Source organism: Pan paniscus, chromosome 5 (genome assembly GCF_029289425.2).
Source record: "Pan paniscus chromosome 5, NHGRI_mPanPan1-v2.0_pri, whole genome shotgun sequence".
NCBI classification, from domain to species: Eukaryota; Metazoa; Chordata; class Mammalia; order Primates; family Hominidae; genus Pan; species Pan paniscus.
Genome location: NC_073254.2, coordinates 175,015,189 through 175,040,850, shown reverse-complemented (window position 1 = coordinate 175,040,850; position 25,662 = coordinate 175,015,189). Strand labels below are relative to the sequence as shown.

The following is a 25,662-nucleotide window of genomic DNA, read 5'->3' as shown; positions in this document are numbered from 1 at the left end:
TTTTTTTTTTTTTGGTTTTTTGAAACAGGGTCTTGCTCTGTGGCCCAGGCTAGAGTGTAGTGGTGCCATCTTGGCTCACTGCAACCCCCGCCTCCTGGGTTCAAGAGATTCTCCTGCCTCAGCCTCCCAAGTATCTGCAACTACAGGTGCCCACCACCATGCCCAGCTAATTCTTGTATTTTTAGTAGAGACAGGATTTCACCATGTTGGCCAGGCTGGTCTCAAACTCCTGACCTCAAGTGATCCATCGGCCTAGGCCTCCCAAAGTGCTGGGATTACAGGCATGAGCCACCGCGCCCGGCCTAAAGTTTAAAAACTCTCCCTCACCTCCCATCCTGCTCAAAACTTATTTAATAATTCTCTTTTTTGACAATTCTTTCTGAGTCCCCTTCTCTGCCTCCTATTCTTCTTCCACCTCCAAAATTTAAGCAGAAAACAAGGCTCTTGCCTGTCTTTTTTGCCTCTCTTTGCACATCCTTCTTTGACAATTTCATTATTTCTGATGGTTTCAGTCATCCCCTCTAAGAGATGAATCTGAATCTACATACCCAGCCCAGACCTGTCTCTCTCGAGCTCCAGATTTCTAACTGCTCACGAGACACTTCCCATAGAGCCTGCTGACACCTCAGAAATCAGAAGAATCAAACCCAAACTCTCCTTGACTTGACCCAAATGTAATCTTCCCCCAACTCCATTAGTAGAGTAGCATCATCCTTATCACAGGTACGCAGGCTTGAATGCTCAGTGTCATTTTTTACCCCTCCCTATGCTTTGCCCCCATATCCAGCCAGCTGCCTCATCTGGACGGTTCTCTCTCCTCTTTCTTATCCCCCCTGTGCGGACTCTCTGCACAGATCACCAGGACTCCTGCAGTAGCCCAGCTGGAACCCCCAGCTCCAGCATGCACACCCTACTCTGCCAGTCCAACCCTCCAACACCTCCCCACTTGCAGACCAAGTTAAACCCAGACATCCTAACCACACTTTCAAGCCCTTACCAGCTCTTGTTCCAGTCTGCCTCTCCAGCCTCCCGACGGACAACTCATACTCCAAACTCAACATGAGCCTGCCCCATTGCTTGTAGCCTAAAGGAAATTCTTTTCTCATAGGAGAAGAATTTGCAAAGAAGGAATAAGAAAGGTAAACAGATGCTTACTGCAATTCCCTCTGCTGCTCTGGCCCTATCTCTGCCAAGGAAATGTCTTTCTCTCTCATACTTTTAAAAAGGAAAAATATTTGGCAGGAAAAATTAAATAAGTAAATGAACCACATAATATAAAATGACAAGAACTCACAATTGAGTGTACGTAGATATTCACAAAAAGACCAAAAACTAAAGACAAAAGAACAGGAAAACCATCCACCAGAGTCAAAAGCATCCTATATTGATACAAATAGCAAAGAATCATTTTACAATTACATCTGTCTTGTGATTGAGTTTCATGTATCAGATATTCACAAATGACTAGCATTAAAACTCAGCAAGATTTACATTATAATAGAAAAAAAGCACTACGGTGAACTAAACAAAACTTAAAGAGACAAAACACAAAAACTACTTAACATAATACTGTAGTAATTTGAGAAAGAAACAATAAAAAGACTACTTTATAGACATTTATTTGATGCCTATGAATTAAACCCTATCCTGCATAATGAGGGAAGATAAAGACATAAGAATAAGGTCAATGGCCTCAAATAGTATAAGCACTAGCTAAACAGATGAAACAGTTCCACCAAATAAGAATAGACAAAGAAAAATATATTTTCAAGGACAAAGAGTTAATTAAAAATGGAATACAAATGAGTAGCATGAGAATAGACAAAATAGATTTACTGGAGTAAGGTACACAGAAAAGGTCCACATATTTTTTGTGTCAAAGCAAAGAGAATAACAAAATGACTTTAAATTATGGAAGATCTCTACTAAAAATACACATCACCTTAGTTTTTCCTTCCTTTTCTTGCTGGTAGACACACAAATACAATGATCTACCCCATCTCAGGTGTGTGTGTGTGTGTGTGTGTGTGTGTGTGTGTGTGTGTAGACAGATACATAGAGATATATCTGCCTAACGGTATCTTCAATGCTTTCTAACCCAGCAATAATAATTAGAATCCAAGTTTCAATTATACTTACTCAGCACTTAGGAAAGACCCTGTGAGTGCTCCTCCACGGACTGGGACTCCAGCCTCTTCTGATGGAGACTGTCAACAATCCATCATCCCTGCTAATGGTGGGATGCAGTGTCACAGATAATTTAAACAGCTGTCAGAGCTGAGCAGCTCTTCAGACTTCCATATGGCTCATAAAACGCACATGTGCTCTGTGCCCTTCCCCCTCCCAAGAAAGAGTTGGGAGGAAGGATATGAAGTCAGACAAACTGGGATTCAATCCCAGCTCTATGCTTCAATATCCTCGTGTACAATATGGCTTTCCAATATCCCTTTTGTGTAGCAGAGGGGAGCAAGCACTTGGAAGTACCTAGCACAGCGCCAGATGCAGAAAAGATACGTAGTAAATGTTGGTAACCATGCCTTTCTTCTCTTCCCTTGAGTTCCTCACCTCTCCCAGCAAGCCGTCTCCCAAATTTCGAGTTCTCCAAAGCAAAAGAGACAAAACTCCACATCAAACTCAGAATACAGAGAATTTACAGATTATCAAACACAGAAATAAGCAGACAGAGATTTTTTGACCTGCTTTCTGGATCGTCTGTGGCACACACACCTGCAAGAGCACAGACTAAGCCAGCTGTAGACCCCAAACCTCAGCTGTACTACAGGAGCCATGGGGACTGGTAAGCATCCATGTGCAGAGAAAGCCTGGGTCCTCCAGCCCCAGTTAGGAGGAGCAACAATGTGCCACAGGTAGGGGACAGTTGAGGAGCAGGAGAAGAAGTGAGAGGACACTCAGAAGCCCGAGCATAATGGCCAGACTTACGAGATGGGAGAAACTGGGCAGGTTACTTAAACTCTCTCACCTCCATCTTCTGAAGTGAGTCTGAACTCACTCTAAGGTCTCTCCCAGTATTTTATGATTTCAATATGATTCTAATGCTACATTGTAAGATTTTAAGATGTCTGTTTTTAGTATTTCTAAAATAGCATCAGAGGATGGGGCACAGTGGCTCACGCCTGTAATCCCAGCACTTTGGGAGCCCGAGTAGGGCAGATCACTTGAGGTCAGGAGTTCGAGACCAGCCTGGCCAATATGGTGAAATCCCATCTCTACTAAAACTACAAAAATTAGCCAGGCATGGTGGCGGGAGCCTGTAGTCCCAGCTACTCGGGAGGCTGAAGCAGGAGAATCACTTGAACCCGGAAGGTAGAGGTTGCAGTGAGCCAAGATCACGCCACTGCACTCCAGCCTGGGCTACAGAGTGAGACTCCGTCTCAAAAAAATAAAATAAAATAAATTTTAAAAAATAAAATAGCATCAGAAATTGCCCTGTGATTAATTCTGTAAGATACCCTATATCTTACAGAATTAGGAATTAATGGGGTTTGGTAAGTTGGTTGGTTGATTTTTGTTTTTAAACCTCACTCCACCCAACACAAAAGTAGCAAATGTGCTTTCTGTAAGACTACATTGAGTCAAAAGCTCAAAAGTGAGAAAAATCAAAATACTGTTAAGGATTATCATTCCCTTCCTGCTCTGTGGACTTACTTTTGCTCAGTGAACTCTCATAGTAAAGAACAGGATAAGAAATGTGGACCGTACAGTACAAAATGAAATATGACAATGCAAGGGGTGGAGAAAAACAGGGTTTGAACATAAACTGTTTGTAATAAACTGGACATAAGGAAAGATGAACTCTTTGAAATTGTAGGCTCTATTCAAACACTGTATGTTATTTATTAACTACTCCTTTTTTTCTTTCTATAAAGAAATTCAGTACAGCATCAGCTTTGATATATTTACAATACTTCTCTTGGAGGAAATCCAGAGTCTACATTTGGTCTTAAAAGAAGTTTCTTCCTACATGGAAGCTATCTCAAAAAGCCAAAACACACACTCAGAAAAGCTGAGCCTCTCGTTAACATTTTCCAAGCATACAGTAGCTACGCACCATTTGGCACTCACCAAAACCCCTCCAAAAGTATCAAAAGACTGCCAACGCCTCTCTGCATTTACAAGAATAGTTCCTGAAAAAGTGTCTGTTTGCAGAAGAATTTCACTTCTAGTGATATGCTGATCAAAAGTTTACTGTCTCCCCATAGAGAGTTGACTGGTTTTAGTGACTTGGCCAAATATCAAAATAGCTGTAATTAAATGGAATTGTGAGAGCCAGATGAGGTATAAAAACTGAGGGTGATCCCAAAGGAACTAAAATTATGCTTAGCACATGTTTAAATTATATACCAGTCACAGGGCAAACCATTGTCAGACACTCCTCTCAGGAGAAAAACAGATCAATATGACCGAAGGAAGCGTGCATTGAGACAAGCTGTTTCATTGTTCAGAACTAAGACTGACTGAAGTGATCGTCTAAGTTTTTCAAAATAAATATCTCACACTCAGTTATTTTGCTATGATATGAAAAATTGAGAAGCCACAGGATCTCAATACTGTTCATTAGGATTATAAATGGAAACAAACTCATGGAAGGCAGCAGCTATGTAGGTCAGGTCCAAGGGAGAAATTTTCTAATTCAAAAGATAAGCACAGATTAAATGATCGCCTGTCCAAAAGGTCTCCTAACCAGTGTCAATTCCATAACTACCCCTCCACTCCTGAAAGTGAGGAGTTGTAAAGACCCCTAGGGTCTTACAAATTGCATAACCACCTGAAATATCCTAAGAATCCCTTTGGTTTGGCTTGGTTTTGGTTTTGGTTTTGGTCATTCCATGTTACAGAGGACTCACTCAACATTACCAAGGACTGAAAAGAACAGCTCCTAAATTTAATTTTTTTTTTTTTTTGAGACAGAGTTTCACTCTTGTCACCAAGGCTGGAATGCAATGGCTCAATCTCAGCTCAGCGCAACCTCCGCCTCCCGGGTTCAAGCGATTCTCCTGCCTCAGCCTCCCGAGTAGCTAGGATTACAGGCACATGACACCACATTTGGCTAATTTTTGTATTTTTAGTAGAGACAGGTTTCACCATCAGGCCCAGCACTTTGGGAGGCCGAGGCGGGCGGATCACTTGAGGTCAGGAGTTCGAGACCGGCCTGGCCAACATGAGCCACCGCGCCTGGCCTAAATTTAATTTTTGTAAGCTGGGCGCAGTGGCTCATGCCTGTAATCCCAGCACTTTGGGAGGCCGAGGCGGGCGGATCACCTGAGGTTGGGAGGTACCAGCCTGACCAACATGGAGAAACCCCGTCTCTACTAAAAATACAAAATTAGCCGGTGTGGTGGCGCATGCCTGTAATCCCAGCTACTCGGGAGGCTGAGGCAGGAGAATGGCTTGAACCCAGGAGGCACAGGCTGCAGTGAGCCGAGATCGTGCCATTGCACTCCAGCCTGGGCAACAAGAGTGAAACTCCATCTCAAAAAAATAAATAAATGAAAATTAAAATGGGGTAAATTATTTCAATTCAATTACACATACCAGCTGCGCACAAAGATTGCAGCCACATCAGTGTTACCCAAATCCTTTACCCTATTTCTTTTCTTACTAGAATTTCCCCAGTCCTACTAGAAATGAGCTGTGGATCTTTTATGAGCTGTTGCTACCATGAAAATCTCAAGCTAATTTATTGCCTACCTATTTATATATCCTAAACATAGCTTCTTATATCAAAAGGCACAACCTCAAAGTCATAAGTCTTCCGCTTAGATTCTTTCCACTCTCTAACAGTCTACAGTTTCAAGAGTATACAGAATCTGGCTGGCCGCGGTGGCTCACGCCTGTAGTGCTAGGACTTCGGGAGGCTGAGGCACACAAATCACTTGAGGCCAGGAATTCAAGACCAAAACCCCATCTCTACTAAAAATACAAAAATTAGCCAGGTGTGGTGGCGGGTGCCTGTAGCCCCAGCTACTCAGGAGACCGAGACATGAGAATCACTTGAACCCAGGAGGTGGAGGTTGCAGTGAGCCGAGATCGCACCACTGCATTCTAGCCTCGGTGACAGAGTGAGACTCAGCCTGGAAAAAAAAAAGAGTATACAGAATCAGAGAAAGCTACGGGTGCGAGGGACCTTAGAAATCCTCTCTTCCACTGGATTCACAACTGTATTAGGTCCTTCAGAGGGGCCCAAGGGGCCTTCTGTCCCTTACAACTGCATAATTAATATAATTTCCATTTCATCCCTTTTGTATATTATATATTTGGGTCTTGGTTTCACATAAGTCGTAGTTTGGAACAAAGGATTCCTCTGATTTTCAAGAAAATCACTAATACTGCCTGGACCAAGAGGTATATACAAACCCAGACCCTGAGAAGCTGAATGACGTCTACGGATCCACATCTCCACTCAGTATAGACCAACACTGAGCCTCCAGAACACAGTCTCTCCAAATGCGGCCCCAGATCAGCCACAGTGGCAGCATCACCTAGAAACATCATAGAGATGCAAATTATCAGGCTGAACTCAGATCTTCTGAGTCAGGGCCAGGCATGGTGGCTCACACCTGTAATCCTAGAACTTTGGGAGGCCAAGCCAGGTGGACCACCTGAGTTCAGGAGTTCAAGACCAGACTGGGCAACATGGTGAAGCTCTATCTCTACTAAAAATACAAAACTTAGCCAGGCATGGTGGCTCACGGCTGTAGTCTCAGCTACTCAGAAGGCTGAGGTACAAGAATCGCCCGAACCCTGGAGGTGGAGGCTGCAGTGAGCCGAGATTGTACCACTACACTCCAGCCTCGGTGACAGAGCGAGACCCTGTCTCAAAAAAAAAAAAAAAAAAAAGATTTTCTGAGTCAGAAACAGAGGACAGGACCCAGCGACTTATGCGTTAGCAAGCCCTCCAGGTGATTCTGATGCCCTGAAGTTTGAGAACCTCTGTTCTGGAATAATACCTAACGTGCTTTCCATTATGCTCTTCCTCTCCTATTTCAATCCTACAACTCCAAGGCAGTACGCACTAAGCAACTGCCCCCAAAACACTGAACCTAACTACAGATTCACCCACTGAAAACATAAACACATCACAATAAGGCTTCCAAACACTGCTACAGTACAGTCAGCGCATTTTTCTTTTCTCACAATACAAACATCCACATCCAAAAGGGTCAAATAAAAGTTTGAGTTTCAAGGAATAATTCAAGAGAGTGGAATATATGTACATTTCAGACACTGAGCCTCAGAAGAACTGAGTGATGCTAAGAAATTTACTTCCAGCTTCTCTGGGCACACTGCCTGTGGGGTAGCCCTGCTCTGCAAGGAGCAGGTTAAAAAAAAAAAAAAAATTATTTCCAGAAAAGGAAGGTCCCTTAGACTGTCAGTGACCAACAGTGAGTACCAAAGAGACAAAACTTGGGAATATTACTAAATGGAGATAGCTCCTTCCAGGAAAACCTGGTTCAGAGACCTGGAAATAAGTAGGAAAGTGACTGTGTTTCACCCCTAGCCTGAGGCAATTGATTTCTCTGTGCCTTATATTTCTTGAGGTTTGAGGTATATGTTCGTCATGTGCACAGGTGATTTTGCTGACTTTCTGCGTAATATATGCATAAGAGGCACTATCCGGACTAACCGCTAACTGTAAGTCACAGCTCAGTGTCATGCTATTTTAACAAATTTTAAGGATGCCAAATGAGAAATTACAACAAACACAGTTTTCAAAAGTTTGTCATATTATCATCTACCACACACAGAAATATAAATGTACTTTTATATCTTGAAATTATTCAAGAATTTTCAATGCACTCTATAAATGTTTAGAGATTTTCCTTTAGACAATGGAAAAAGCCATATGATGTATTATTTAAGGTCGACAATTACATATGTACGTGTCCACATATTTCAGAACAACCCATTTGTTGGTTTGCTGAAAATTCCAACTGTTGGCTGCCAACTCTGTACACTCCATGCCTTAGTGAATTTTCTAATGTGATTTATCAAGCTATCAAAATTTAGCTTCAGTGACAGACAGCTTTTCAGAAAATGCCATGCTGCAGTGACATTCTCTTCTCGACACACACCAAGACTCCTGCAATGGCAACCATCCGACGGGCTCAATTTCCTCACACGTTTAGACTAATGGCCAGGGTGAAACTTATGACAGTCTGACTTAGTGACATCCCCAGATTTTTAAAGACAGGTCATTTTAAAATTCCAATTACATGGTAAACTGAAATAGAACCAAGCAAAGTCCTGCCTGTTGGTATCCCTCAGGAAATGGCCTTTATTGAAGAGACAGAAATGCTTTCTCACTAATATTCATTACAAAACGATGTTTTTAAGTAACCTGACATTTTACCTAATCGTTTTCACTGTCAATATGCTTATAACTAATATATTCAACAAACTTCTTCTTTAGAAACCAGATGTTTTCCTTAAAAATTTCCTTAAGAATGGCGTGAACCCAGGAGGCGGAGCTTGCAGTGAGCCGAGATTGTGCCACTGTACTCCAGCCTGGGTGACAGAGCGAGACTCCCTCTCAAAAAAAAAAAAAGAAAGAAAGAAAGAAAAAGAAAAATGGTTCCTGTCAAACCATGGATCACCCTGAAATAAGAAAACCTGTGCTGCATTTATATGTGACTGGCCTACAAATCTCTTGCCCATCTCTGGCAAGTTAACTAACATGGTTAGATCCTCACAATCCTATGCAAGCCTATGCAAAGGGGCATCGTGCAGGGAAAAGAGATGGGAAGAGAGACCTTGACTCCACTCCCCCACACCCTCCACACACTGAATGCCCTACAAGCGCAAGTCTTACTTTATTTAGGGCAGTTTCTCAAAGTACGATCAAAAAGCCAGTAGCAGACCAGCCACAGTGGCTTACACCTGTAATCCTAGTAGACCAGCCTGAGCAACATGGCAAGACCCTTTCTCCACAAAAAATACAAAAATTGGCCGGGCACAGTGGCTCACGCCTGTAATCCCAACACTTTGGGAGGCCAAGGCAAGTGGATCACTTGAGGTCAAGAGTTTGAGGCCAGCCTGGCCAACATGGTGAAACCTCATCTCTACTAAAAATACAAAAAAATTAGCTGGGTGTGGTGGTGGGCACTTGTAATCCCAGCTACTCAGGAGGCTGAGGCAGGAGAATCGCTTGAACCCGGGAGGTGGAGGTTGTGGTGAGCCGAGATCACGCCACTGCACTCCAGCCTGGGCAACAGAGTAACACTCTGTCTTTTTCTTTTTCTTTTTTTTTTTTTTTGGTGGGGGGAGATGAGGGAGACAGTCTCTAAAAATGTCGCCCAGGCTGATGTGCAATGGCACGATCTCAGCTCACTGCAACCTCCGCCTCCGGGGTTCAAGCGATTCTCCCACCTCAGCCTCCTGTGTATTTGGGATTACAGGCATGCGCCACCACACCTGGTAATTTTTGTATTTTGAGTAGAGACAGGGTTTCACCATGTTGGCTAGGCTGGTCTCGAACTCCTGACCTTGTGATCCACCCACCTCGGCCTCCCAAAGTGCTAGGATTACAGGCATGAGCCACCGTGCCCGATCGAGACTCCGATTTGAAAAAAAAAGTGCCTTGAGCCCTGGGTGTTACTGCAGCTCTGCCACAGGACTTATGTCCTCTGCTGCCCTGATTATAAACATCTTCTTTACTTGTTTGTCCCTACCACTAGAGTGTGGGCAGCATTAGAGTGTGTCTGGTTCCCCACTGACCTCAACGTCAGGGACTTGGTAGGCACTCGGTCACTGATCACCAGCTCTGCCCTGGGTCAGCCTCCCATCTGTAAAACTAATCAGGCAGCACTGCCTCCAGGACCCCGGGGGGCTACACGTGGGAGCCTCCCTGCACTCCACTCCTCGAGGCTCGAGGACCCAGAGGCAGGTGGCTCGATCCAAGAACTAGTCAGTCAGTGGCTCCTCCTTACCCACCCTTTTCTCCAGTGACTTTTTCAAATGATTCAAATTCCTTGAAAGTAAAGAATCTGGCCAGGTGCAGTGGCTCACGCCTGTGATGCCAGCACTTTGGGATGCCGAGGCAGGCAGATCACCTGAGGTCGGGAGTTCAAGACCAGCCTGACCAACATGGTGAAACCCCATTTCTACTAAAAATAGAAAAATTAGCTGGGCGTGGTGGCAGGCGCCTGCAATCCCTCAGGAGGCTGAGGCAGGAGAATCACTTGAACTCGGGAGGCAGAGGTTGCAGTGAGCCGAGATCACACCATTGCACTCCAGCCTAGGCAACAAGAGCAAAACTCCATCTCAAAAAAAAAAAAAAAGTAAAGAATTCTCACAGTGCCAGGTGAGGTGGCTCACCCCTGTAATCCCAGCACTTTGAGAGGCCAAGGTGGGTGGATCACTTGAGGTCAGAAGTTCAAGACCAGCCTGGCCAACGTGGTGAAACCCCGTCTCTAGTAAAAATACAAAAATTAGCCAGGCATGGTGGTGCACACCTGTAGTCCTAGCTACTCAGGAGGCTGAGGCAAGAGGATTGCTTTAACCCAGGAGGCGGAGGTTGCAGCGAGCCGAGATCGCGCCACTGTACTCCAGCCTGGGCAACAGAGCTAGACTCCATCTCAAAAATAAAAAATAAAAAACAAAAACGAAAACAAAAAACTCTCTCAGGGTCTCTCCGAGATTCCTGGCCCTCTGGCATAGCCTGTACTCAGGATGCCTGGCCTGCTTCCAGATGGAATTCCTCATTTTCATTGTGGAAAGACAGGCAGGCCTCCAGGGTGGAGGTGAAAGGGGAAATGAGGGACAAGCTGCTGATGAGCTACTCCTCCCTCCTCAGGCTGCCAGGCTAATTGGAGAGAGCCTTGCCTTGGGCAACCTGACCTCCATTACCATCCTCTAAGCCTTCTACTCTGGTGCAACTGACCATCCACTTGCTCATCATGGGTTACTCCATGACTGCCTTCTGCCTCTTCACATGGGGCAAATGGCTTAAGGTAAGTGAAGGCCTGCCTGGGAAGCTGAGAGGGACTCACTGCAAACTCTGGCAGTGAGGGATGCTCCAGGCTGTGTGCCCACCTCAGCGACCTCTCCCCACTCTATAAATCCATCTTGGGCACATCTTCTTTTGGAGCCTACTATATTTATAAAGCAATGGTACCAAAGAAAGAGGAGTTAAAGGTGATGCAATAATCTATTCGCCTGGTAAGTAAATGTCCTACAGCTAAGCTCAAAATACCAGGTTACATAACAGAGTAACAGACTTGGAAAAAAAGATGGTATTAGAGGCTGGGTGCAGTGGCTCATGCCTATAATCCCAGCACTTTGGGAGGCTGAGGCGGGCAGATCACAAGGTCAGGAGATTGAGGCCATCCTCGCTAACACGGTGAAACCCCGTCTCTACTAAAAGTACAAAAAATTAGCCGGGCGTGGTGGCGGGCGCCTGTAACGAGTCCCAGCTACTCGGGAGGCTGAGGCAGGAGAATCGCGTGAACCCAGGAGGTGGGGGTTGCAGTGAGCCAAGATCATGTCACTGCACTCCAGCCTGGGTGACAGAGCAAGACACCGTCTAAAACAAACAAAAACAGAAAGATGGTATTGGAAATTTGGGGTGAACTCCAAGGATTAGCCTGGCTACTACATACAGAGTATGGGCCTTGACTACTCTGACTTACTGAGGCACACTAGGAAGACTCTGGAAAGACTACAGACCAGGAGCTAGAAGTGACTCTGACCAGCCTTCCAATCAAACATCTTGTCTTGCAGGTAGCCTACAGCAGGACTGGTGCAGAAATTACTTATCACAGCTAGGCACGGTGGCTCATGCCTGTAATCCCAGTACTTTTGGAGGCCGAGGCAGGCAGATCACCTGAGGTCAGGAGTTCAAGACAGCCTGGCCAACAGGGCAAAACCCCATCTCTACTAAAAATACAAAAATTAGCCAGGTGTAGTGGTGCGCGCCTGTAATCCAAGCTACTCAAGAGGCTGAGGCACAAGAATTACTTGAACCCGGGAGGCAGAGGTTGCAGTGAGCCGAGATCGCACCACCGCACTTCAGCCTAGGCAACAGAGTGAGACTCTGTCTCAAAAAAAAAAAGAAAAGAAAAGAAATTACTTGTCCCCCTTTTCACAGCCTCCCTGGCCCCAGAGAACAGAAAAGTCAGAGAGGTGGAAGACTCGACGCTCCCAGCTGTGCCTCTGCTGCGGACCAAGTCTCCACTGGGGCCAAAGGGGAGACTCTTGTGGGAGGAGCAGAGGGGCCCACATCTCCCCTCTCGGCTCCCCCATGCACACTGCCTTATCTCTCCCCCTCTAGCCAGGAATCAGTTGTGTGTTTCCTCTGCCAATTTACTGTGATTGTGTATGTGCTGCTACCACCGCAGCTGCCACGGCGGGGCAGGGAGGAGGGCAAGGCCTGCTCCACTTTTCCTACCCTGGAACTGTAGCAGATAAAATCACTTCTGTTTGTTCAGTTTTTCACCACCAGCATTCATGACTGCTTTCTTTCCCAGTTCTTCTCCAGACTTTCGATGGCTGAAATAACCAGGTTTCTCTCCTTTAGAGCACAGGAAGCTGGAAATGCGACGCTAAAGCCTGCCTTAAAGCCTGGAACCAAACTGCTAACTCTGTAACCTCGCATCTGACCCTGAGGTCCAAGCGGAAGAAACAGTTTACACCAGTACATACTGCTAAGTTTAGGGACCCCCGAAACAACCAGATATAAAAGAATAGTATTCATAGGATAAACAAAGAGCTAATGTGTAGCCCTGGCTTCCCCAGACTCCACAGTCTCAGGGCAGGAAGGTCATCTTCCAGCAGTCAGTTCAGAACCATTGAGGGACGCAATGACAACAGTTCCTGGTTTCAGAACGGGTTCTACTACTGTCAAATGACTCCCCCATACTTATTCAAAGGCTGTGGTAAGTTCTGCACAGGGGAGGGCAGCAGAAAGGGGATACCAGCTGATAGACACCATCTTCTCTGTATATTCCACACTGGTATTATTGTGGGCAAAGGCCCCTATCTCAAAAATAGTAGTATCACTGCTGGGCACCTCTCACATATCACTGGCAACTGGGATGGATAAAAAAGTGTCAATTTTCAGCCAGGCACAGTGGCTCATGCCTGTGATCCCAGCACTTTGGGAGGCTGAGGCTAGCGGATCATTTGAGATCAGGAGTTCAAGACCAGCCTAACCAACGTGGTGAAACCCTGTCTCTACTAAAAATACAAAAATTAGTCGGGCATGGTGGCGGGTACCTGTAGTCCCAGCTACTCAGGAGGCTGAGGCTGGAGAATGCTTGAGCCCAGGAGGCAGAGGTCGCAGTGAGCCAAGACTGTGCCACTGTACTCCAGCCTGGACGACAGAGCAAGACTCCATCTCAAAAAGAAAAAAAAAGTACCAATTTTCATATATCCAATTGGATATATGAAAGAGAAGGTAAATAAGAATCCAGGCCAGGCGCAGTGGCTCATATCTGTAATCCCAGCACTTTGGGAGGCCAAGGCAGGTGGATCACCTGAGGTCAGGAGTTCAAGACCAGCCTGGCCAACACGGTGAAACCCTGTCTCTACTAAAAATACAAAAATTAGGCATGGTGGTGTGTGCCTGTAATCCCAGCTACTCAGGAGGCTGAGGCGGTAGAATGGCTTGAACCTGGGAAGGGGAGGTTGCAATGAGCCGAGATTGTGCCACTGTACTCCAGCCTGGGCAATAGAACAAGACTCCAACAAAAAAATAAGATAAAATAGTAAAAATAAAAATATTTTATTTCTAACAATAATAATTCACTTTCCAACTAAAGTGATCTGACACTGATTCTTAATTACCTTCAAGAGCTTCTGGGGGCCATCAGCTGCTCCAACACTGAGCTTGTGTAAAAGCTGAACCATGAGGCCACAAAAGTGGTCAAAGGTTCTGGGAATTCAGGTCTGGGGGCTCACTTCAATCAGAACCTTCTTCTGCGTGTGGGTAGAAACCTGCAGCACGTCAGCTTGGCTCAGGGGACTCTCCAGCAGTGTCAGGGCACTCTGCTGGGCTGTGTCTGAGCGCACCTCCCCAGGGTCACGTCCATTCTTCAACAACATAGACTTGTGCTTGTCACAGCTGAGCAGCTCTTAAGTCTTCCCTACCTGGACTGTCTCCAGACTGGCCTCCTCCAGCACCACAAGGAGCCTATGGCCTCCAAACTTGTTTCCTGCCCCAGGTCAGGGCCTCTTGGGCGCCACAGCATCCAAGTTCTGTTCCTGCTCCCCATCATTCCGGTCGCAAGGTTGGACTCCAACACTGAGTGTGGCCATCTTGCAACCCTACTTTTTTTTTGAGATGGAGTCTCGCTCTGTCACCCAGGCTGGAGTGCAGTGGCGCGATCTCTGCTCACTGCAAGCTCCACCTCCCAGGTTCACACCATTCTCCTGCCTCAGCCTCCCAAGTAGCTGGGACTACAGGTGTGTGCCACCACGCCTGGCTACCTTTTTTTTTTTTTTTTGTATTTTTAGTAGAGACGGGGTTTCACCATGTTGGCCAGGATGGTCTTGATCTCCTGACCTCGTGATCCGCCCGCCTTGGCCTCCCAAAGTGCTGGGATTACAAACGTGAGCCACCGTGCCTGGCCCTTGCAACCCTACTTTTAAATTTTTATAAAATGTTTTCTTTTCCTTTCTCATACTGTGTAGCTACATAGAAACATTGAGTTTTACAGTTGAAAGGACCCCAAAAATTCATTTAGTCCAATGCAACTCCCAAAGTTACAAATAAAGAAATGGTAACCCAGAGAGAATATACTATTTTGTTCAAGATCATGCAGCTATTTTTGGCAAAACTACCCAAAACCCAGGGATCCAGTCTTCTTTTCAGTAATATATGCTGACTGCCTGGATTACCTCTGACTGGACAAACACCAAGAACAATTCAATGAAACACATACAAGTTCTTTCAAATAGCTCATCTTCTGTCACCCATCGAAATGGAGAAAAGCAAAGGCACTGATAAAAGTCACATAAGTGCAAAACATCTCACACAACAGACTCAACAGAATGCACTTTTTTGGGGGGGAGTTGGGAGAGATGGAGTCTCGCTCCGTCGCCCAGGCTGGAGTGCAGTGGTGCAATCTTGGCTCACTGCAACCTCCATCTCCCAGGTTCAGGTGATTCTCCCTGCCTCAGCCTCCTGAGTAGCTGGGAGTACAGGCAGCTGCCACTACACCCAGCTAATTTTTGTATTTTTAGTATAGACAGGGTTTCACCATGTTGGCCAGGCTGGTCTCAAACTCCTGATCTCAAGTGATCCACCCATCTCGGCCTCCCAAAATGCTGGGATTACAGGTGTGAGCCACCGCACCCAGACAGAATGATCACTTGTATATCATTAATAAGGAACCCAACATCGAGAGAAAGTAGGACACAGAGACACATACAACCATCGTACACACAAGGTGTTATAACCACCGTACACGGAAGTTGGCCATGTGGAGGATGAACCCTGAGGGTGGTGAGGACGGAGTGATTACTTCTCAAGAGGAAATGAAGGGTCAGAAAATGAGAAAAGCTTTAGAAGGAATGCTTGAGATAAGCCTGGAAGGTTGGGGAAGCCAGTGCTCTTGAGTTATTAAGTGGATGCAAAAGTGATCGTGGTTTTTGCCATTACTTTCAATGGCAAAAACCACAGTCACTTTTGCACCAACCTAATACAACAACAAAATTCCAATACAGAAGAAGATGCAAGCAAGTGGGACCTGCTAGGAGGCGGTGAGTGTATCCACAACAAATGGATCCAATCAGTGAGGTTTCTGATTTTCTTTTAAATCTTGTGTAACCTCAAGGTATTTGCCCATATGACACACAGTGGCTTCCCATCAAGCCGTTCAGTAGACGGTTGTCAAGGGAGGGTTACTACGGCTAACTCCAGTTTCACAGAATGACTAAGATTTTCCGGAGGGAAAGTTCAAAATGGACACGTGAAATGGGAAAATATGTTGGTTCCTGATTCAGCAAACGTTCATCGAGGCTTCATGTATTCATGCAGTAGGTATTGATCCCAGAAGTTTCAAATGCCACCAACACAAAAGATAACTTAATTCGTTTTGATGGATTCCAGATGTGTTCTTCCTTCATTTCTGCTCATATGCACCAATGCGCTTTTGAGAGCCCTCATTTGCATCCAGCTTCATGGTTATACAGAGTGATGACAAGTATGACTATTATTCTGCCAATCATAACCTTAGTACAAGGCCTGAAGAAGAAGGTTAATGAGAAAGATTTAGGGATCCATTGCCAGGAGACGCTGGGAATCATTAGAAAACAATTTTATGGCCGGGCACGGTGGCTCACACCTGTAATCCCAGCACTTTGGGAGGCCGAGGCGGGTGGATTACCTGGGGTCAGGAGTTTGTGACCAGCCTGGCCAACATGGTGAAACTCCGTCTCTACTAAAAATACAAAAATTAGCTGGGCATGGTGGCGCGTGCCTGTAATTCCAGCTACTCAGGAGGCAGAAACAATAGAATTGCTTGAACCTGGGATGCGGAGGTTGCAGTGAGCCGAGATCACACCACTGCACTCCAGCTTAGGCGGCAGAGCGAGACTCCATCTCAAAATATATATATATATTTTATTCTCTCCCTGAGGAAGCTAAGTCCCTCAAATGTTTAGGTGACCTGCCAAATGGGTAAAAGTTATATTCCACACCAGAATCTAGAGCTGTTAATATCCAATACAATAACCTTGCCACAATTCCACGCTTGGGAAAAAAACGGATCAACCTTTATGTATTTTAACTTTCAGCACTTTGTTATTGATAAAGTCCATTTAGAGAGTCAAATATTTGGCAAAGGGTCTCTCAATCTCATAACCATATTATAATACTTTTAAAAACAATTTCAGTGAACACTTCACACATTCTGTCAACCACCATTTAAGAGTGTTCACTAAAGCACCAGGCTGGATATAAAAGCGGTACAAAAATAAAACAAGCATGGCTGGGCTCAGTGGCTCACACCTATAATCCCAACACTTTGGGAGGCCAAGGAGGGCAGATCACCTGAGGTCAAGAGTTCGAGACTAGCCTGGTCAACATGGTGAAACCCTGTCTCTACTAAAAAAAAAAACACACACACACAAAACTTAGCTGGGTGTGGTGGTGGGTGCCTGTAATCCCAACTACTTGGGAGGCTAAGCCAGGAGAATTGCTCGAACCCTGGAGGCAGAGTTTGCAGTGAGCTGAGATCATACCACTGCACTCCAGCCTGGGCAACAGAACGAAACTCTGTGTCAAAAATAAATAAATAAATAAATAAAACAAGCAAAGCACTCCCTGTGTGATGGAGAAGTCATCAAGAATTAAATATTATATGATGAATGCAACAATTGATATAGACACAAGTACCCAAGAAGCAACTCAGATGGAAGGCTTTTCTGGGTCTCCGTGGATGACTGGGGGTTAACCAGACAGGGAATAATGCAAGGAAAAAAATGACAGAAAGAAATAGAAAACACTTAGTGAACTTTCTCATTTCGTCAGACCAGGTTCTAAGCATATTATGCTAATTTTATTTTATTTTGAGACGAGGTCTTGCTCTGTCACCCAGGCTGGAGTGCAGTGGCGTGATCATGGCTCACTGTTGCCTCGACCTTCTGGGTTCAAACAATCCTCCCATCTCAGCCTCCTTAGTAGCTGGGACTACAGGCATATGCCGCTATGCCCAGCTAGTTTTTGTATTTTTTTACAGAGACAGGGTCTTACTATGTTGCCTAGGCTGGTCTCAAATACTTGGCCTCAATTGATCATCCCACCTCAGCCTACCAAAGTGCTGGGATTATGGGCGTGAGCCACTACACCCAGCTGTATTATGTTAATTCATTAATTTCTCAATCCTCAAAACAATATTCTAAGAAGGCACTGCTGTCATCCTTCTTTTAGAGATGAAAATCTTAAGGCACAGAATGCTCTTTACTAGACAACAACAATATAATTTTTTTGAATTTTAAAATAACACAAAATATTGCACTAAAATTCATCACTATATTTTAAAAGCAATGAAAATCCTTCACTTTCACCAGCATAAGGAAAGATTTGCAAGCTTATTTATTAAGCCATTTCCCAAACTACTGACAAAAGAAGCTTCAAAATTCGAGTTTTACATACTGTTCCCAATGCAAAGAAATCACTTAGTAATGGGAACTCATGAAGAACTATGTCCAAAAGGCACATTCAGAAACCTAACCATGAATTTAAAAGAAAGCTTGTAATCCAACACCATGAAAACACAATGAACACTGCAGTCCAGATTCTGTTACTCAATCTACAAACCTCATAAATGAAAACAAAGCAGACCAATTTCCAGCTCGATGGAATGCCTGGAGAGGAGTGGGCCAGAGCCCAGGCCATGTAACATCCAGGAGAGGAAATACATTATACGCTTCTGGCAGGGAACCTTCTCAGGGCACCAGCCTATGTCTGCTGGCGGTAACCATCCGTGGGCATTTTTTTTTCCTTAATGTTATGAAAAAACATTTCACAAAAAATAAAAGCTTTCAAATGCTAGATGATTTTTATTAAGATCCTTTATTTGTTTACAATTAAGGGCATGCTAACCATTGGGTCAGGATAGAAGAGTGGAAGGATCATGTGGTCAGACAGACCTGGATTCAAATCTCAGCTGTGAAATTTCAAACTACGTGAACTTGGGTAAAGGATCCCACAGGTCTCCAACCTTCTCCTTCTGGGTTGTCATATGGGTGAGCAGCCTGGGTGTCATCCTTTACTGGATGTGATTCTCCCTGCCCTCCATTTTCTCAGTCACCAAGTCCATCGCACTTCCTTTATATTTCTGGAATCTTCTTCCATGTCTGTCCCCACTATTCTACTGCCACCGCCTTTGATGATCTACACTGTTACCACTGACTTTCTTTCTTCCAGGCTTGCTTCCCTAAATCTACTCACAACAATCGAAAAAGAAACTGGTTTCTTTTTTTGTTTGTTTGTTTGAGACGGGGTCTCGCTCTGTTGCCCAGGCTGGAGTGCAGTGACGCAATCCTGGTTTACTGCAACCTCCACCTCTCGGATTCAAGCAATTCTCATGCCCCAACCTCCCGAGTAGCTCGGACTACAGATGTGCACCTCCACACCCAGCTAATTTTTGTATTTTTAGTAGAGACAGGGTTTCACCATGTTGGCCAGGCTGGTCTTGAACTCCCAACCTCAAGTGATCCCCAGCGTCGGCCTCCCAGAGTACTGGGATTACAGGCGTAAGCCAAGGTGCCTGAACGGAACTGGTTTCAAATGCAAATCTGACCTATCACTCCTCCACCTAAAACTTAAGGAATTTGCTTTTGTGTCACTTAATGTCACTTACTGTTCTCTACTTAAAGTAAGTTCTCTTACTGACCATCGTGTTCAGAGCGTAACAGTTTTTTGGATGCTTTTTTTTTTTTTTTTTTTGCGACAGAGTTTCCCTCTTGTTGCCCAGGCTGGAGTGCAATGGCACAGTCTCAGCTCACCACAACCTCTGCCTCCCGGGTTCAAGTGATTCTCCTGCTTCAGTTTCCCAAGTAGCTGGGATTACAGGCATGTGCCACCACGCCCACTAATTTTTGTATTTTTAGTAGAGACGGGGTTTCTCCATGTTGGTCAGCTGGTCTTGAACTCCCGACCTCAGGTGATCTGCCCCTTGGCCTCCCAAAGTGCTGGGATTATAGGCGTGAGCCACCGCACCCAGCCCAGCTTAACAGTTCTTAACACATCATAGGGGGCTCACTCAATACATGTTTAACATTGAGGGAGTTGTTTAAGCATGAATTTCTTCCTTATTCCACAAAAGTCTACTTTTTTTTAATTCAGAGGAATAAATGAGATGATGTATGCACAGGCCAAGTAGTCACTGCCACAGCTTCTAACTCCTCTTACTGTTCATTGTTCCAAAGTTTGCAAAGTGCTTTCATGCACTTCAGCTCGTTTGATCTTTGTAACAACTCTAAGATTTAAGGAGTTACAAGAGGTCGGGCGCGGTGGCTCACACCTGTAATCCCAGCACTTTGGGAGGCTGAGGTGGGCGGATCACAAGGTCAGGAGTTCAAGACGAACCTGACCAACATGGAGAAACCCCGTCTGTACTAAAAATGCAAAAATTAGCTGGGCATGGTGGCACGTACCTGTAATCCCAGCTACTCGGGAGGCTGAGGCAGGAGAATTGCTTGAACCAGGACCCGGGAGGCAGAAGTTGCAGTGAGCCAAGATGGCACCACAGCACTCCAGCCTGGGATACAGAGTGAGACTCCGTCTCAAAAAAAATAAAAAAAGAAGTTACAAGAAACTGAGGCCGGTGACATTTATGGTCTGCAGAAGCAAAGCTAGTTTTCAGACAAACTTAGTGATTCCAAATCCTGAGCTTTTTCATTACGCTTTTCTGTTAGGAGTTCTAACTTCTCCTATAGAAAATAATAAAGAAATAAAAATTATTTTTCCTGGCCAGGAGCGGTGGCTCACGCCTGTAATCCCAGCACTTTGGGAGTCCGAGGCAGGTGGATCACCTGAGGTCAGGAGTTCGAGACCAGCCTGGCCAACATGGCAAAACCCCATCTCTACTAAATATACAAAAATTAGCCAGGTGTGGTGGTGGGTGCAATCACAGCTACTCGGGAGGCTGAGGCAGGAGAATCGCTTGAACTCAGGAGATGGAGGTTGCAGTGAGCTGAGATCGCCACTGCACTCCAGCCTGGGTGACAGAGCGAGACTCTGTCTCAAAAAAATTAATTAATTAATTAATTAATTAATTATTTTTCCTATAGCATATCAAATGTCTTTGAATATATAATAGAGATGCCCATCTTTTCCATAAAGTTTAACCAATACTTTTTATGGCATTTAAGAAATACAAACACATGGGCCAAATTCCACTCCAAATGGACTTTGCATCATTTCTTATCAATTACTTTAAATAAGGAAGTTGTCATCTGGTTTGTTCATTCATTCCTCCACTCAGCAAATATTTATCACATGCCTACTTTACCCAGGGCATTGTGTTTGGCACTGAAAATCTTTTCTTTCCCTGAGATCTTAAAATTAAGCCTGTACCTTCAAGATTTCCCAAGTGAGGCCAATGATGGAATATACAGAAGGCTGTTCTTATAGGTACTTGAATATGAAGTCGAAGCCAGGAAATCTGAAAGCTCGTCCTGGCTATGCCTCTACACAAGCTCAGTGACCCTGGATAAGTTCCTGGGACTCAGTTTCCTTACCCATAAAATGGGAGAATTGATCCATATTATCCTTAAAGTTATTCCAATGTTATGAATTCTAGAGATTCCAAGATTCCATATAACTAGCAAACACTTTTGACATCTACAAGTATATAATTTTATATCACAATCTTATAAATGCTTGCATGATAATTCACATATTGATTGTAGCTTGAAAAATGCCACCAGATCACCCCACAAATTGTTAATTTTTAACTACATACAAAATTTGGAGCATTTTTACAACTCTTGCAGCCAATTCAGCTTGCAAATGGCCCCTTCCCAATGAAAACTGCATTTTTCATGCATAAAACTGTGATATTAAATACTGATCTCATTGGAGATCCTAAATAAATCAGACTCAAACCCTTCTTACTTTCTTAGTTTAATTCTGTGACATCTCACTTTAGGATGGCTTAAATTCTTATATACAAAACGGCACTTCAATGCAATTTATTAGCACATGTTTATGCGAGCAAAGCTCTTTAGGGCCTTACTTGCAAGTTTCTTGCCCCCTTATCTCTCTTAGCAAATCACGATTAGACACGTAAACCTGAGTGGCTAGAAAAGTCATCAGCTGACAAAGCACCACATGTTGACACAAATCCCTGACGCCCACCCATGAATTCACACTCGCAGATTCTTCCCTGTAATCAAGGAGAAGACATCTGTCTAAGCATCATTTGAACAGCCCAGACATAAGATAAAGCAAACTGAAGCATATTTCTGTATACTGACTTATACAAAAAAATCTGCCCCCAAACTCTTACTTCTTTCTAGAGTTCGTGAGAAGTAATCTTTTCTGGCCGGACACGGTGGCTCATGCCTACAATCCCAGCACTTTGGGAGGCCAAGGAGGGTGGATCACTTGAGCTCAGGTGTTTGAGACCAGCCTGGGCAACATGGCGAAACCCCGTCTCTACAAAATGTTTTTAATTAGCCAGGTGTGGTGGCACGCGTCTGTAGTCCAGCTACTTGGAAGGCAGAGAAGGAAGATCAATTGAGCTGGGGAGGCTGAGGCTGCGGTGAGCTGAGATCATATCACTGCACTCCAGCCTGGTCGACAAAGGGAGATCCTGTCTCAAAAAAAAAAAAAAAAATCCCTTCTTTCTTCACTCATTCACGGAACCTAGAAACCTTAACTGAGCTCCTATTACATCAGTTGAAGTGATGGATGCTAAGTACAGTAGTGGGGATAGGCTTAGGGTCACTACTAACCCATACTGTACTTTTGGTTAAATTGCCAAATGTATCCTCTCCAATGGAGAGGAGCGCACTAGAGGCTTGGCAAGTGGGGTGTGAATCGGATTTCAGCCTCCAATTGCCTGTTGGACAAGATGACCTTGTGTAGTGAACAGCCTGAACAACTGTGCAAGGTGGCAGTGCCAGAGGTATATACAAAAATGTGTTCTAGTAGAAGCACTGACTACTGGAGGAGGAGGAGCTTAACTTCGCCTACGGATAAGGAAGAAAAGCTTCCTAGAGAAGGTATTTGACTGACACATTAAGAATGTGTGGGTAATTGACAGATGGGCAAGAGGAGTAAGAACAGTGTAAGCAGAATTTCATTCATTCCAAACAATGGTCTGGAAATAACAACTTCTGAGTAGCTTGATGTGTCTAGAGCACGCAGTGCGCAAGCGGGGGAGAGCCAGGAGGCCTGGGGAAGGTCAGTAGATGGAACTGGAAAGGCAGGCAGGTGCCACATTATGAAGCATCTTAGTATGGTATGTGAAGGTGTTGAAAGCTGATTCTGAGGTCATTAGGGGCGTGTTTTGCCACTGTAAATAATAAACTCTTCTTCAGTTATACCTTGCCATGTTCTTTTACATTTACCCAACACAAAAACCTCTGACACCCTGAAGCAACAAGTTTTATTTTCCTATAAAGTGAGCAGGTAAAATCCGGTGGAACAAAAGTTTGCTTACAAAACTGCACCAATCATGATACTATATTTTTAAAACATAACAATCTTAAGCACATCAGGAAATACTTCTAAGAGTGTATACACACAAGTTCTACTGGTTAAGCCCAAATTATAAAACCATGGACACTTTTTTATCCAGAGCCTAGGACTGAAACATTTATAGCATATGATCCGCACCTGTACGAAACTTGGTAAGATTTTAGAGACACTCTGGCTTAAATCTATTGGAAAGAGAACTGGAGATAGCCGGTGTTGTCTGTTAAAATAAGGTGGTCAGCATCATTTGGGGAGCAAAAGGTAGAATGTGTGAATAACCATGAGAAGAGAATCCCAGGCCCTTCATCGCATAGTAAATAAAGGTCTCACCATTACCCAAGGAGGCTGAGGAGTGTCACCAAGTGGCCTCTTGCCTGAATTCTGCAGAGAAAAGCAGGAAAACCTCCCCCTGAATGAAATTATCTTTGGAATCAAGCAGCCTTCTCCCTCTTTAAATAAAGTTAACCTATTTGTCTATTTAAAAAAAAAAAAGGCATGCAAGCTCATCAATATTAAATTTCACCGCTCCTTAAAGATAGAAATACCTCGTGCAATGTTACTCCCAGACCTTTCCAGCGGCTGTCAGCAACGAATGGCTGGAAGAATGGACTCTTTTCTTTCTGAACTGTTTTTGGTAAATAGGATCCATTAGGGGCACAACGTGTCGGCTTTCACAGAAACTTGGCACCTCAGCTCCCCCAGGAGCCGCGCCCGTCCGGGATGGCTCCCGCGCTCGGAAAGGCCGGAGGGGCTGAGCAGGGACCGCACGGTCTACACTCGCTGAGCCGACCGCCTGGGATCCTGCTTCGCCGCAGCGCCTTTCTGAGGCTCCGAGGTCGCCGGGCGGGCGTGGGCGCAGCGGGCGCTCCCCTCCGGGCACCCACGGCTCGGCTTTGGGGGAGAACCTCGGTATCTGGAGGCCGGGGCGCCGCCTCCTCCCATCCGGGATGGGACCGGGGCTGAAAGTGGGTCCTGGCGTGTCGCGCAGCGCGAGGGGACCTAGTTTCAGAGCCTTCTGGAAAGTGCTTCGTCCCCCGTGCCAGGCTGTGCCCGGACGCTGCCGCCCTCCGGGGAGAGGGTGCCAGGCCGCGCCCCGCAGCCGCGACCTTCCGCGGGACTCCCAGGAAAGCGGGGGCAGAAAGGGGCGGCCAACAAAGGGGAAGGGAGGGGACCGCCGGCCGCGCGCCGCCCCGCCCGCAGGAGACCCGGAGCCGCCGCCAACCAGCGCGGTCCTCGCCCTCCTGCGCCCTCACCCGGGCGCCCCTTACCTCGGGTCGTGCGCCGGGCTCCGTGGAGCCGGTCGCGCGCCGCCCTCCGCTACCCTCGGCGCGTGGCCCTCGCGGGAACGCCGGGAGGAGTTGGAGAAGTTTTGGGGGTCACTTTGTTCTCCACTTGGACGTGCGCTGTGCGCCTGCGGCGGCCGCGGCCACGGTTACGGTTACCGCTGCCCCGGCCCCGCGCGCAGCGCCTGCCAGGCCGGAGCCGCGACCGCACCTCCCGCCCCGCCCCGCCCCGCCCCGGACACGCCCCAGTCCCGCCCAGCGTCAGGCCCAGGACCCCCGCGCCAGCTCCCGGCTGGTCCCGGACCGTGTCCCTCGCGCTTTCTTTGGAACAACACAAATAATGAAAACAATTCAAGAAACATCGAGCACGCGCTCACTGTGAGCTGGGGGCTCTGCCCGCTACCGGGGATGCGATGCGCCAATGCGACCCCGTCCCTTCCCCAAAGAATTTAAAGACGGCTCTTCCCGGGTCCCACCGAGGAAAGGCACGCAAAACTGAGGTCAGCGGCCGCAGAGACTTCCCATCTCCTTCCCCTTCTGAGAGGAGATGGCTTCGCAGCGGAGATGGCAATCGAGTCGGCACTCCAAGCCAGTCGAATTGGGACTTTCCAGGTGGAGAAGCTGCGATTTTTATTATTATTTTTTCAGACTGAGTTTCGCTCTTGTTGCCCAGGCTGGAGTGCAATGGCGCGATCTCGGCTCACCGCAACCTCCGCTTCCTGGTTGAAGCGATTCTCCTGCCTCAGCCTCCCGAGTAGCTGGGACTACAGGCACGCGCCACACGCCCGGCTAATTTTGTATTTTTAGTAGAGATGGGGGTTTCATCATGTTGGTCAGGCTGGTCTCGAACTCCCGACCTCAGGTGATCCACCCGCCTCGGCCTCCCAAAGTGCTGGGCTTACAGGCGTGAGCCACGGCACCGGGCCAAAGCTGCGATTTTTATTAGAAAAGCCTGAGTGGCCCAGTGGGCCCGGATGCTGGGAAGGGCGAGGGAGCTAAGGAGACCCAGGAATGAAAGCTGCCTGGAATCACTCTCCTCGCCTTGAAAAAGGCTCCACCCTGGAGAGGAGAGGGAAGGGAAGGTAGATGCAGGCCATGTGTTAGGGTGGGTCCTCCGAGAAGCAGCGCCCACTCAGGACTAGATGCGGAGGGTTTTCTTGGGGGAAATGGCCGTGGAACTAAATGAGGAGGGAGCCGTGAGAGCTGGAG

General features: G+C 46.0%; 1 protein-coding gene and 1 pseudogene across 4 annotated transcripts in view; both read right to left on the bottom strand.

Annotated features, from left to right (window-relative positions):
- TIAM2 (TIAM Rac1 associated GEF 2) overlaps window positions 1-24,679 on the bottom strand; it is a 264,916-nt gene extending 240,237 nt beyond the window's left edge. Inside the window, exon 1 of one of the 4 annotated variants that reach the window (XM_008974986.4) lies at window positions 24,439-24,679. The gene's annotated coding sequence lies outside the window, so the exon portion shown is untranslated. Of the gene's footprint in view, window positions 1-23,715; window positions 24,342-24,438 lie in introns of those variants that run through there. The other 3 variants (XM_055114256.2, XM_063605529.1, XM_063605527.1) reach the window with 3 other exon arrangements.
- LOC134730635 (ribosomal RNA small subunit methyltransferase NEP1-like) lies at window positions 377-15,176 on the bottom strand (annotated as a pseudogene).
- Window positions 24,680-25,662: the final 983 nt, after the last annotated feature.